The sequence below is a fragment of the Sciurus carolinensis genome, chromosome 1 (genome assembly GCF_902686445.1).
Source record: "Sciurus carolinensis chromosome 1, mSciCar1.2, whole genome shotgun sequence".
Lineage (NCBI taxonomy): Eukaryota > Metazoa > Chordata > Mammalia > Rodentia > Sciuridae > Sciurus > Sciurus carolinensis.
The window spans coordinates 158792087-158801683 of NC_062213.1; the positions used below are offsets into that span (position 1 = coordinate 158792087).

General features: G+C 39.2%; 1 pseudogene; it reads left to right on the forward strand.

Moving 5' to 3' along the window:
* The first annotated feature begins 6863 nt into the window (after positions 1 to 6863).
* LOC124965313 (ribosome biogenesis protein NSA2 homolog) lies at positions 6864 to 7643 on the forward strand (annotated as a pseudogene).
* The last annotated feature ends 1954 nt before the right edge of the window (positions 7644 to 9597 follow it).

Here is a 9597-nt window from a genome sequence, read left to right on the forward strand (position 1 = left end):
ATGTTTATATTTTATATCTGTCAAAGGTGCAGAATGTTTTCCAGGTTTTTCTGCTCCTCTTGATTTTGTAAAGAAACAGGAAGAAAGAGGCCTGTCCCTGAAGGGGGAGGTTCTGGCCAAGAGCCCAGAGTCTTCCTTCTGGCTTCAGAAGGAAATGTGAAGATGGTCTGAGTTTTAAATGAAGACAGACAGGAAAACTTTTGTGCTCTGGAGTTTGACACCATGGTCCTCAGTGGCCCCCCCTTCCTGCCATACAATAGTGCAGCAACTTGATGTTGGAAAAAGTTGCTTATGAATGTTTACTTGGCTCACTTATATTTAAAAGTTCGGTATGATGTGAATGATAGAGCAGAGTCACCTCTGCCTCAGCCAGTTGCATGAATAACTCTGCATGGGAACAAAGGGGGTTTTCTTGGCCACCTCTTGAGAATGTATAAGGTGAATCCTTCTAAGAGAAGGAATGATCGATCCCATTTACAAAGTTTGCTTTTTTTTAATATGGAAAATTTGTACAGTATACTAGAGGGAATGGTAATGAACTTCCAAGGAACCAGCATTCAGCCTAACAGGGAACAGCTGTGACCCATGTCCTTTCCTCTATATTCTCTAGACCCACCTCTACCCCGATTTGAAGAAGATCTCAGGCACAATGTAATTTTCATCATAAATAAAAAAGATTTGTTTTCTCATAAAATAAACCTTCAAAATGTATGAACTATTTTTTTTAACACAACGATAGCCATTCCTACATTTAAAAAAGCTAACAGTTCTCAATGTTATTATACATCCAGTCTGTGGTCATTTCCTGGGTGTCTTATAATTATTTTATTATTTTTAGTTAGACTCAGGATCCAAATAAAATCCATGTATTGTACACTTAATATGTTTAAATCTAATTTAATCATCTCTACCTTCCTTTTTGTCTTTTCCTTATAATTCATTGGAGAAACTGAGTCAGTGTCTTATAGAGTTTTCCAAACAGCTTATATTTTGCTGACCTCATCTTCCTCTGACTCCTATATGTCCTACAAATTTATAGTCAGTTCTGGAGACTTGATCAGATTTCTTGAGTGTTTTTGGCAAGAATACTGCCTAGATGGTGTATTCTTCTATCAGTTGGTGCATAATGTCTGGTTGTCTTGTGTCTTGTGTAATATTAGCAGCTATGGATGATCATTATATGGACTCATTAAGAAAGGCATACTGGCAATAGTCAAATTTCATCATTCCTCTATAATTTACTTAGCTGAAGTATTCTACAAAGAGAAACTTCCCCATATCTAGTATTTGACTAAACTACAGATATAAACAGGAAAGGGGATAAGTGCTGGGTTCTTTTTCTTTATTTACCAATATTCAAAATAATAAGGTGATTCCCCCAGATCCTCCTAATGTATCTGTTTGACCAATGAAATTTTAAATACAACAAAATAAATTCATGGATTTTTAAATAAGTTGAACAGTTTTAACACATTGTAGTGATTATTATTACTAACATTCAAATCATTCCGTCTTTGGCCAGGGGAATCCTCTTTCCATTAACTACTGGTCCTGTCACAGCCCTACTGGCCTTTGATGGTTTCCTTACATTCTAGTGTGACAAAACAATCTAGGTTTATTTTGTGATTTTCTGCCCCAGATTTGGAATTGGCTATTTCTTCAAGGATGCTGATTCCTTTGGCACATCTCCATGAGAAACAAGGTGAGCATCAAGGAACCTTGTCCTCAGCTGCTATCCTTTTTTTAATGATCATTACTTTTCTGTAGGCTGGGCCAACATGTTCTGCTACTAAAATCCAGCATTTTTGTATTTTCCCCAATTTTCAGAAAAATACACTAAGTCAATGGATAGAGTTAAAATTATTTTAATTTTATATTTCTTTCACAATTTCTTCTTAAATCTTTTGGACCTGCTAGTTCTTGTGTAAAACTATGATTTACCAAAACAGTATAAAGCAATGTATGATTTTACACACAGTATTATTAGTTATTTTCAGTTGATTGCTCACTGTAGTTGGTGGTTGTGCAGGAGTCTTGTGATGCACTGATGCCTACCCCTGCCCCAGGGCCCACAAACTGAATACTCTACTTCCCGCCTTTATTAAGGGCTGACACTGAAAGTGGTCACTTGGATTGAGGTCTTAGAGTTCTGAACCAGATCATGAAGATGCTGCTCCACAGGACACTCAATATCCCTCCTAAAAGAAACCACATTAATAATTTAGTAGAGTTTAGTGTCAGGGGCAAGTATGTCTTTTTTTTTTTTTAAACAGGAAAAAGAACACACAAAATTTGCTACCTGCCTAAGGCATGGGAATATTAGACTGTCAAACGTGTCTTTGGAAGGACTGAAAATTGCTTGGCAGATGTAGATGGTCCCTGGGGTTTACTGATGAATAAATGAACAGGGGTATGTCAGGTTCTGGGCAAGCGGAGGGAGAACAATGTTTCTTTTTAAACTTGAATGGATGACATATGACATGTAGTATTTTTTGTTTTGCCTTGGTTGCTGGGAAGCTTGGCTCTAAATGAGTGCTTGATGCAATAACTACTTTATTCCAGGTTCTAATCTCAACTCTTGGCCCCCTTCCAAGAGACTTCATTTATTTATCTTTGGCACTCCGTGGTACATGCATTTTCATTACCAGTGGCTTCAGACTATTGTAAGGGTAGCATGGAGCACTGTAAGAGTTCTGGCGTCAGACATATGGGGTTCAAGTTGGCCGATCCCTGAGCAAATTGTTCCTCTGCCCTGCATCTTGCTAAATGATAATTTTGCAATACTTAGAAAGTTCTTTGCAGAGTGCCTGGTACGTAGCATCTGATAAGTGTTAATAGTACATAACAACAACAATAAAAACGAGGCAGTACAATACAAATCTTAAATGCCTTAAATAAATACTTTGTGCACATATTCCTATAAAACCATTTTATCATTTCAGTCTGTTATCCCAGAATGACTCCTATTAATAAAAGTATATGTTTAAATAATACGACATAGCAGGCTTTTGAGTGCTTCATGTATTAACTTATGCAAACACATGTTTCTGATGTGCGTTGATGGAAAGGTTGCAATCCTCACAACCCCCTGAGGTGGGAGGATCGTTGTCTCTATTTTACAGATGAAACCACTGAGGCACAGAGAGGTCAGGTAACATGCCCAAGGTCAGAAAGATGGTGCGTGGGAGAGCTGGGGTTCACGCTCCAGCAAGCCTCCTGCACAGTGCTTAACCACGTGCATTCCGCTTCAGTGTTTAGCGAGCACTCAGCACGTGCCAGGCTCTGCGACAAGGCATTACCGCTGCATCTCTTCAATCCTTCCAACAACTCAGTGAGGGAGCCTCACTCTACTGGGAGGGCCGCAGGAGGCCAGTCACTCTCCCAAGGCTACCCAGCTGCTGAATGGCAAAGGAGGACCCCACACCCGGGTCGGTGGACTCCCAAACCCTCAGGCCCAGGTCCAGCTCTCACTTCATGAATTGTCCTTTGGACACTCTGCTTTACTTTAAAAAAAAAAAAATTGAGTTAAAATATACATAACACAAAATTTACATTTTAACCATTTTTAAGTTCTGAGCATTAAGTATATTTACATTGTTATACAACCATCACCACTATCCATTCCAGAAATTTTCTTTTTCTTGGCAGTGCTAGAGATTGAATCCAGAGCCCCACCTATGTTAGGCAAGCACTATACCACTGACTTACACCCCCAGCCCTCTCCAGAACTTTCTTTCATCATTTTGAACTGAAATCCTGTATTTCCCATTGTTTTCCTCCCCACTATTCTGTCTTTATGATTGTGTGTGTGTGGGGGGGTGGGTAATGGGATTGAACCCAGGGGCACTTTACCACTGAGCTATGTCTTTGGTCCTTTTTATATTTTGTTTTGAGACAAGGTCTTGCTAAGTTGCTGATACTGGCCTTAAATTTGCAATCCTTCTGCCTCAGCCTCCAACTCACTGGAATTACAGGTGTTTGCCCCACATCTGGCTTTCTGTCTTCAAGATCTGACTACTCCGAATATCTCATTTAGGGGAATCATATAATACACGTCCTTTTATGTCTGGGTTCTTTCACTCAGCATAATGTTTTCAGGGTTCATCCATGTTGGTAACACACATCAGAGTTGTCTTCCTTTTTAATCTGCTTTACTTTTATACTTACTGTTAAATGGAACACACAAGAAAGGAAGATCCCTTACCATCCTGAAGGGCTGTTTGGGGGAAAGCAGTGGTTAAATCATTGACTCTAAAATAGATATCAAGCATGAAGTCATCTGCATAGGAAACATATGGTCAAGATTTATGCATTACTCTCTCTAGGACTATGATGGGTACATCCCGTGAAAATTCTTTATTAATAGAATTCGTGGTTGAAGAACAAAAGATCTTGTGTGGAAAGGACCAAAAATGATGAATGAAGCCACAAAAGCCCTTATACATATTCAACTTGACTCATTAGGCCAGTGGAGATGCCAGATAGACTGGTCATGGCATTTCCTCCTCCTCATCACTAATGGCCCAAGATACCAGTTGTGTCTCACAGCCCCATTTGTAGGGAAAACATGGCAACTGCAACAGAACCTGGTATGATTTCAAGTTCACTCAATGTAAATTTTTTGCCTTGTGAAATAATATGTAATTATATGTGAGGCCTAGCGTTTCTTTTCTTGGCAAATGTGCCTTTGCAGAGAGATAACTATGTCAACAGTGTTGGGATCCATGTGCAAGAGCAGGTGAGAAAGCACCTGCCGACACTGGTATCTGTCTCCTGGAGGTGTAAACGGTGGCAAGAAAGAGCACTAGGAAAGGTCTGCCCCATCCTGGGATCATCTTATGGACCTGAGATGCTGTGACGTGATCCAGCTGATCCTAAGTGTTCATAATAAGTTTTTTCACTAGTATCTAGAGACCATAAAGCAATAAAAAGTCAGCTTCTATCAATCATAAGCTACTCAAAAGCTTTTCAAGACACCATCAGTGTTTGGGCTATTAATCAAAGAAATGAATGATTAAGGCTTTGACAAAGCAACTCTATTGCTGGTAGGCAGGCATTTTGATGTGTTCCCACCGTTGCCATTGGTTCCTTGGGAGTCAAACTCTGAGACAGGGAGTGGTGTGAAGATGTGTGTCGAGAGCACCAACAGGAACCACACAGGTAGAAGGGAAAGGAAGGGAACAGAGTGGACACAAGAAGATGTCAAGTTGTGTTGCAGGTCCAACATCCTCCATTGGTCCCCACAGGGAACACCACAGCTGGATTGCCCTGTGGGGGTTGTCCTGCATTGGGTCATAAAGGCAGGCCCTCCTGCATCAGAGGTGGGCTGCCCCAGCAGGGCATGCTTTGGAGGAGCTGACAAGAGCTATCTTCTGAGGGCACTTCTACCAGCTGTGACAAGTCTTTCTTGGAAGGGGACCTGGGCAGCTCTACTCCACATCTACCAGAATTACTAACAGGGCCATTTTCACTCAGTTACGTTGTTAAGCCCCTCTAAGGGAACAGCTTAACTGGAGTAGAGAAAAGCTCCTGACATCTATAACCATCAGTTTCCTTCAGCTTAGCAGCCCCTTTCCAAGATCCAGGAGTTGAGAATTCAAGAATCGCTTGACTCTCTTGACTGGGTTAGTGGAGAAAATAAGTAATATTTTTTAAAATATATTTTTTACTTGTAGATGGGCACAGTACCTTTATTTTATTTATCTATTTTTATGTGGTGCTGAGGATGGAACCCAGTGCCTCACATGTGCCAGGTAAACACTCTACCACTGAGCCACAACCCCAGCCCCAAATAAGTGATATTTTAATTAGAATGAAGGTAAGTCACTCTCACTGAACAGGGGAGGAAAGGTGTTACAAAGTGTGAAGAATTACTTGAATATACTATTTAATCATATTGATAAATTTTGCTTTTCAAAACTGGGGAAAAACTAACCTCTATTGGTAGGTTGATAGAAATGTGGATGATAAGATGGAACCTAGAGTGTGTAAGAGGAGAGATTTTCTTTAAGTCTTCAAAAACTTTGCTGTATGGAGATTCTCAAACATATACGAAAGTAAGGAGCATAATGTAAAACTCCCACGCACCCATCATCCTGACCCAATAATTATCAATATAAGATCAATCTCATTTCACCTGCATTTCCAGCCATCTTCACCCCTGCTGAATTATTCAGAGAAAATCCCAGACATCATAATATTTCATCTATAAATATTTCAGTATGTGTGCCTAAAATATAAAAACAAAACCCCATAACATCATTAAAATGATATTTTAAAAATTAACAACTTTGTAATTTTCATCAAATATCAATTCAGTAGCTGTTGTGGGCTCCCCTATTATCTTAAAAATGCATTCTGAGTGCTTGTTAGAATCAAAGCCCAAGTAAAATCCACTTTATTTCTTGCCATTTATTTGTCAAAGAAGCCAGGTTGTCTTTCCTACAGACTGTCCGTGGTCCAGAGCTTGCCGATTGCTTCCCCACTGAGTTGTTTAATAGGTTCCCTCCCCCTGTGTGTGTAATTGACAGATGAAGATGCTTAATGGGAATCCAGGTATTTATTTATTTTTGTAGCTGGCGAGGCTATAGGTGGTGTTTCTTTCCTTGTGAAGTTGGTAGCTTTGTCTCCTTTCTGTGATGTTAGTACCTATTGATCATTATTGGTCTCCATAGGTAGAGTAACTCATAGGGGCTGCAGAGTGAAGATCCTCCAATTCTTGTTCCTTAAGAATTATAAGCTAGTTTTGAAGGGTTGCTCTTTCCTGTTCCGCGTTGCGCGGAGTCGACTCGTGGGTCTTTGGTACCCGAAAATTAAGAGCTTCTACTCACCCCGGAGACTGCACCCTGCAGATCTGTGTCACCATGCCACAACATGAATATATTGAATCACACCGTAAACGCTTTGGATATCGTTTGGATTACCATGAGAAAAAGAGAAAAAAGGAAAGTCAAGAGACTCATGAACGTTCAAAGAAGGCAAAAAAACTGATTGGCCTGAAAGCTAAGCTCTACCATAAACAGTGCCATGCCGAGAAAATACAAATGAAAACGACTAGCAAGATGCAGGAAAAGAGAAACACCAAACAAAAGAACGATGCGAAGACTCCACAGGGAGCAGTTCCTGCCTGTCTCCTAGACAGAGAAGGACAGACTCGGCAAAAGTACTTTCCAGCATGATTAAACAAAAGCGAAAAGAGAAGGCGGGAAAATGGCAAGTCCCCCTTCCCAGGGTTCGTGCCCAGGGAGAAACAGAAGTACTAAAAGTGATTCGAACAGAGAAGAGAGAAAAGAAGGCCTGCAAGAGGCTGGTTCCTGAAGTCTGCTTCGTTGGAGATGGCTTTACAAGAAAACCACCTAAATATGAAAGATGCATGAGGCCAATGGGCTTTCATTTCAAGAAGGCCCATGTAACACATCCTGAAAGGAAAGCCACCTTTTGCCTACCAATACTTGGTGTGTAAAAGAATCCCTCATCCCACTATATACAACTTTGGGTGTTATTACCAAAGGTACAGTCATTGAGGTGAATGTGAGTGAATTGGGCCTTGTAACACAAGGAGCCAAGTTATTTGGGGGAAATATGCCCAGGTTACCAACAATCCTGAAAATGACGGGTGCATAAACTCAGTCTTACTGGTTTGACATCTGTTTTACATTTCTTATAATTAAAGACTACAAATCAGTCAGGAAAACCATCATTACTGTGATATTTCTGAGTATTACCAAACAGCCTTAAATATCTGTAGTCATTAAGAGAACTATTTATTAAACTGTTTTAAAAAAAAAAGAAAAACATTAAAATGACCAAGTTTGAAAAAAAAAGTTATAAGCTGAAACACTTCTATGAAGAGAAATTTCTCATCATCATTTTATGTAAGTATTCTAGATAACAAATAATGTATATATTATACATGTATATACAATGTATATGTGCATATAATATACATTATATTGTTTTATGTCATAAAATGTATTAATACATTAAATATAATTAAAATATACAAAATCTTTATATGTTATTTATTACATATATAATCGAAGTACCTTTTTTGAAGGAATAGTAGAACAAATTATTGATTCTTTTCATTAATTTACCAGTTCTCAAAGCAATCAAGTGGCTTCCTGGTATCTTCCAAAATAATGAAAGTAGTCCAATAACTGTGTGTTAAAGTCCTTTAGAACAGGACTATATGGTATTGGCTTCAACTGTATACAATTAGATTCAAGTACATTATTTGGTTCTATCTTCCTCAAATGTAGCAAGATGGAGAACCGTGTGTGGAATGTACTATTTCTCCATGAGAAGTATTTTCTTCTATCAAAAAATATTAGAAGGATAAGCCATAGGAAAAAAACTGTCTTTAGGGGCAGAATGAAATATCATGGAGGGGGCAAGGATATATACTGTATTTTTATAGATTTGACTTCAGAATCAGGATCACATTTTACATAATTGAAAGACTAAATTAAATAGAAAGCTGTCCCTAAAACTCAAAAGAGCATAACTATGTCTGGTTTTCTTATTTTACTTTGTTTTTTTAATTTGTTCTAATTCGTTACATATGACAGTAGAATGCATTTTGGTCCATCATACATAAATAGAGTATAACTTCTCATTCTTCTGGTTGTACATGATGAAGAATCACACCAGTTGTGTAATTATATGTGCACATAGGGTAATAATGTCTGATTCATTCTACTGTTCTTCCTACCCCCATATCCCCTCCCTTCCCTTCACTCCCTTCTTCCTAATTCACAGTACCTCAATTCTTCCCTAGGCTCCCCCACTTATTGTGAATTAGCATGTGCATATCAGAAAAAAACATTTTGCCTTTGGGTTTTTGGGACTGGCTTATTTTGTTTAGCATAATATTCTCCAGTTCCATCCATTTACCTGTAAATGCCATAATTTCATTCTTCTTTAAGGTTGACTAATATTCCATTATGTATCTATACCACATTTTCCTTATCCATTCATCTGTTGAAGGACATCTAAGTTGGTTCCACAGTTTAGCTATTGTGAGTCGAGCTGTTACAAACATTGATGTGGCTGCATCACTGTAGTATGCTGATTTTTAGGTCCAAATGGAGGAATGAGATAGCTGGGTCAAAGAGTGGTTCCATTCCAAGTTTTCTGAGGCATCTCCATACTGCTTTTCAGAGTGGCTGCACCAATTTGCAGTCCTACCAGCAATGTATGAGTGCATCTTTTTCCCACATCCTCACCAACATTTATTGTTGCCTGTATTCTTGGTGTTTGTTCTTTGAGGTGAGATGTGCTGTGTTGCCCAGGCTGGTCTTGAGTTCCTAGGCTCAAGCGATCATCCTGCCTCGGCCTCCTGAGTGCTGAGACGGCAGCTGAGCACCAAACGCCCGACTGAGAGCAGAACTTTTTTTTTTTTTTTTAATTGTAAACAAATGGGATACATGTTGTTTCTCTGTTTGTACATGGCGTAAAGGCATACCATTTGTGTAATCATAAATTTACATAGGGTAATGTTGTTTGATTCATTCTGTTATATTTTCCCTTCTCCCCCACCCCTCCCACCCCTCTTTTCCCTCTATACAGTCCTTCCTTCCTCCATTCTTGCCCCCT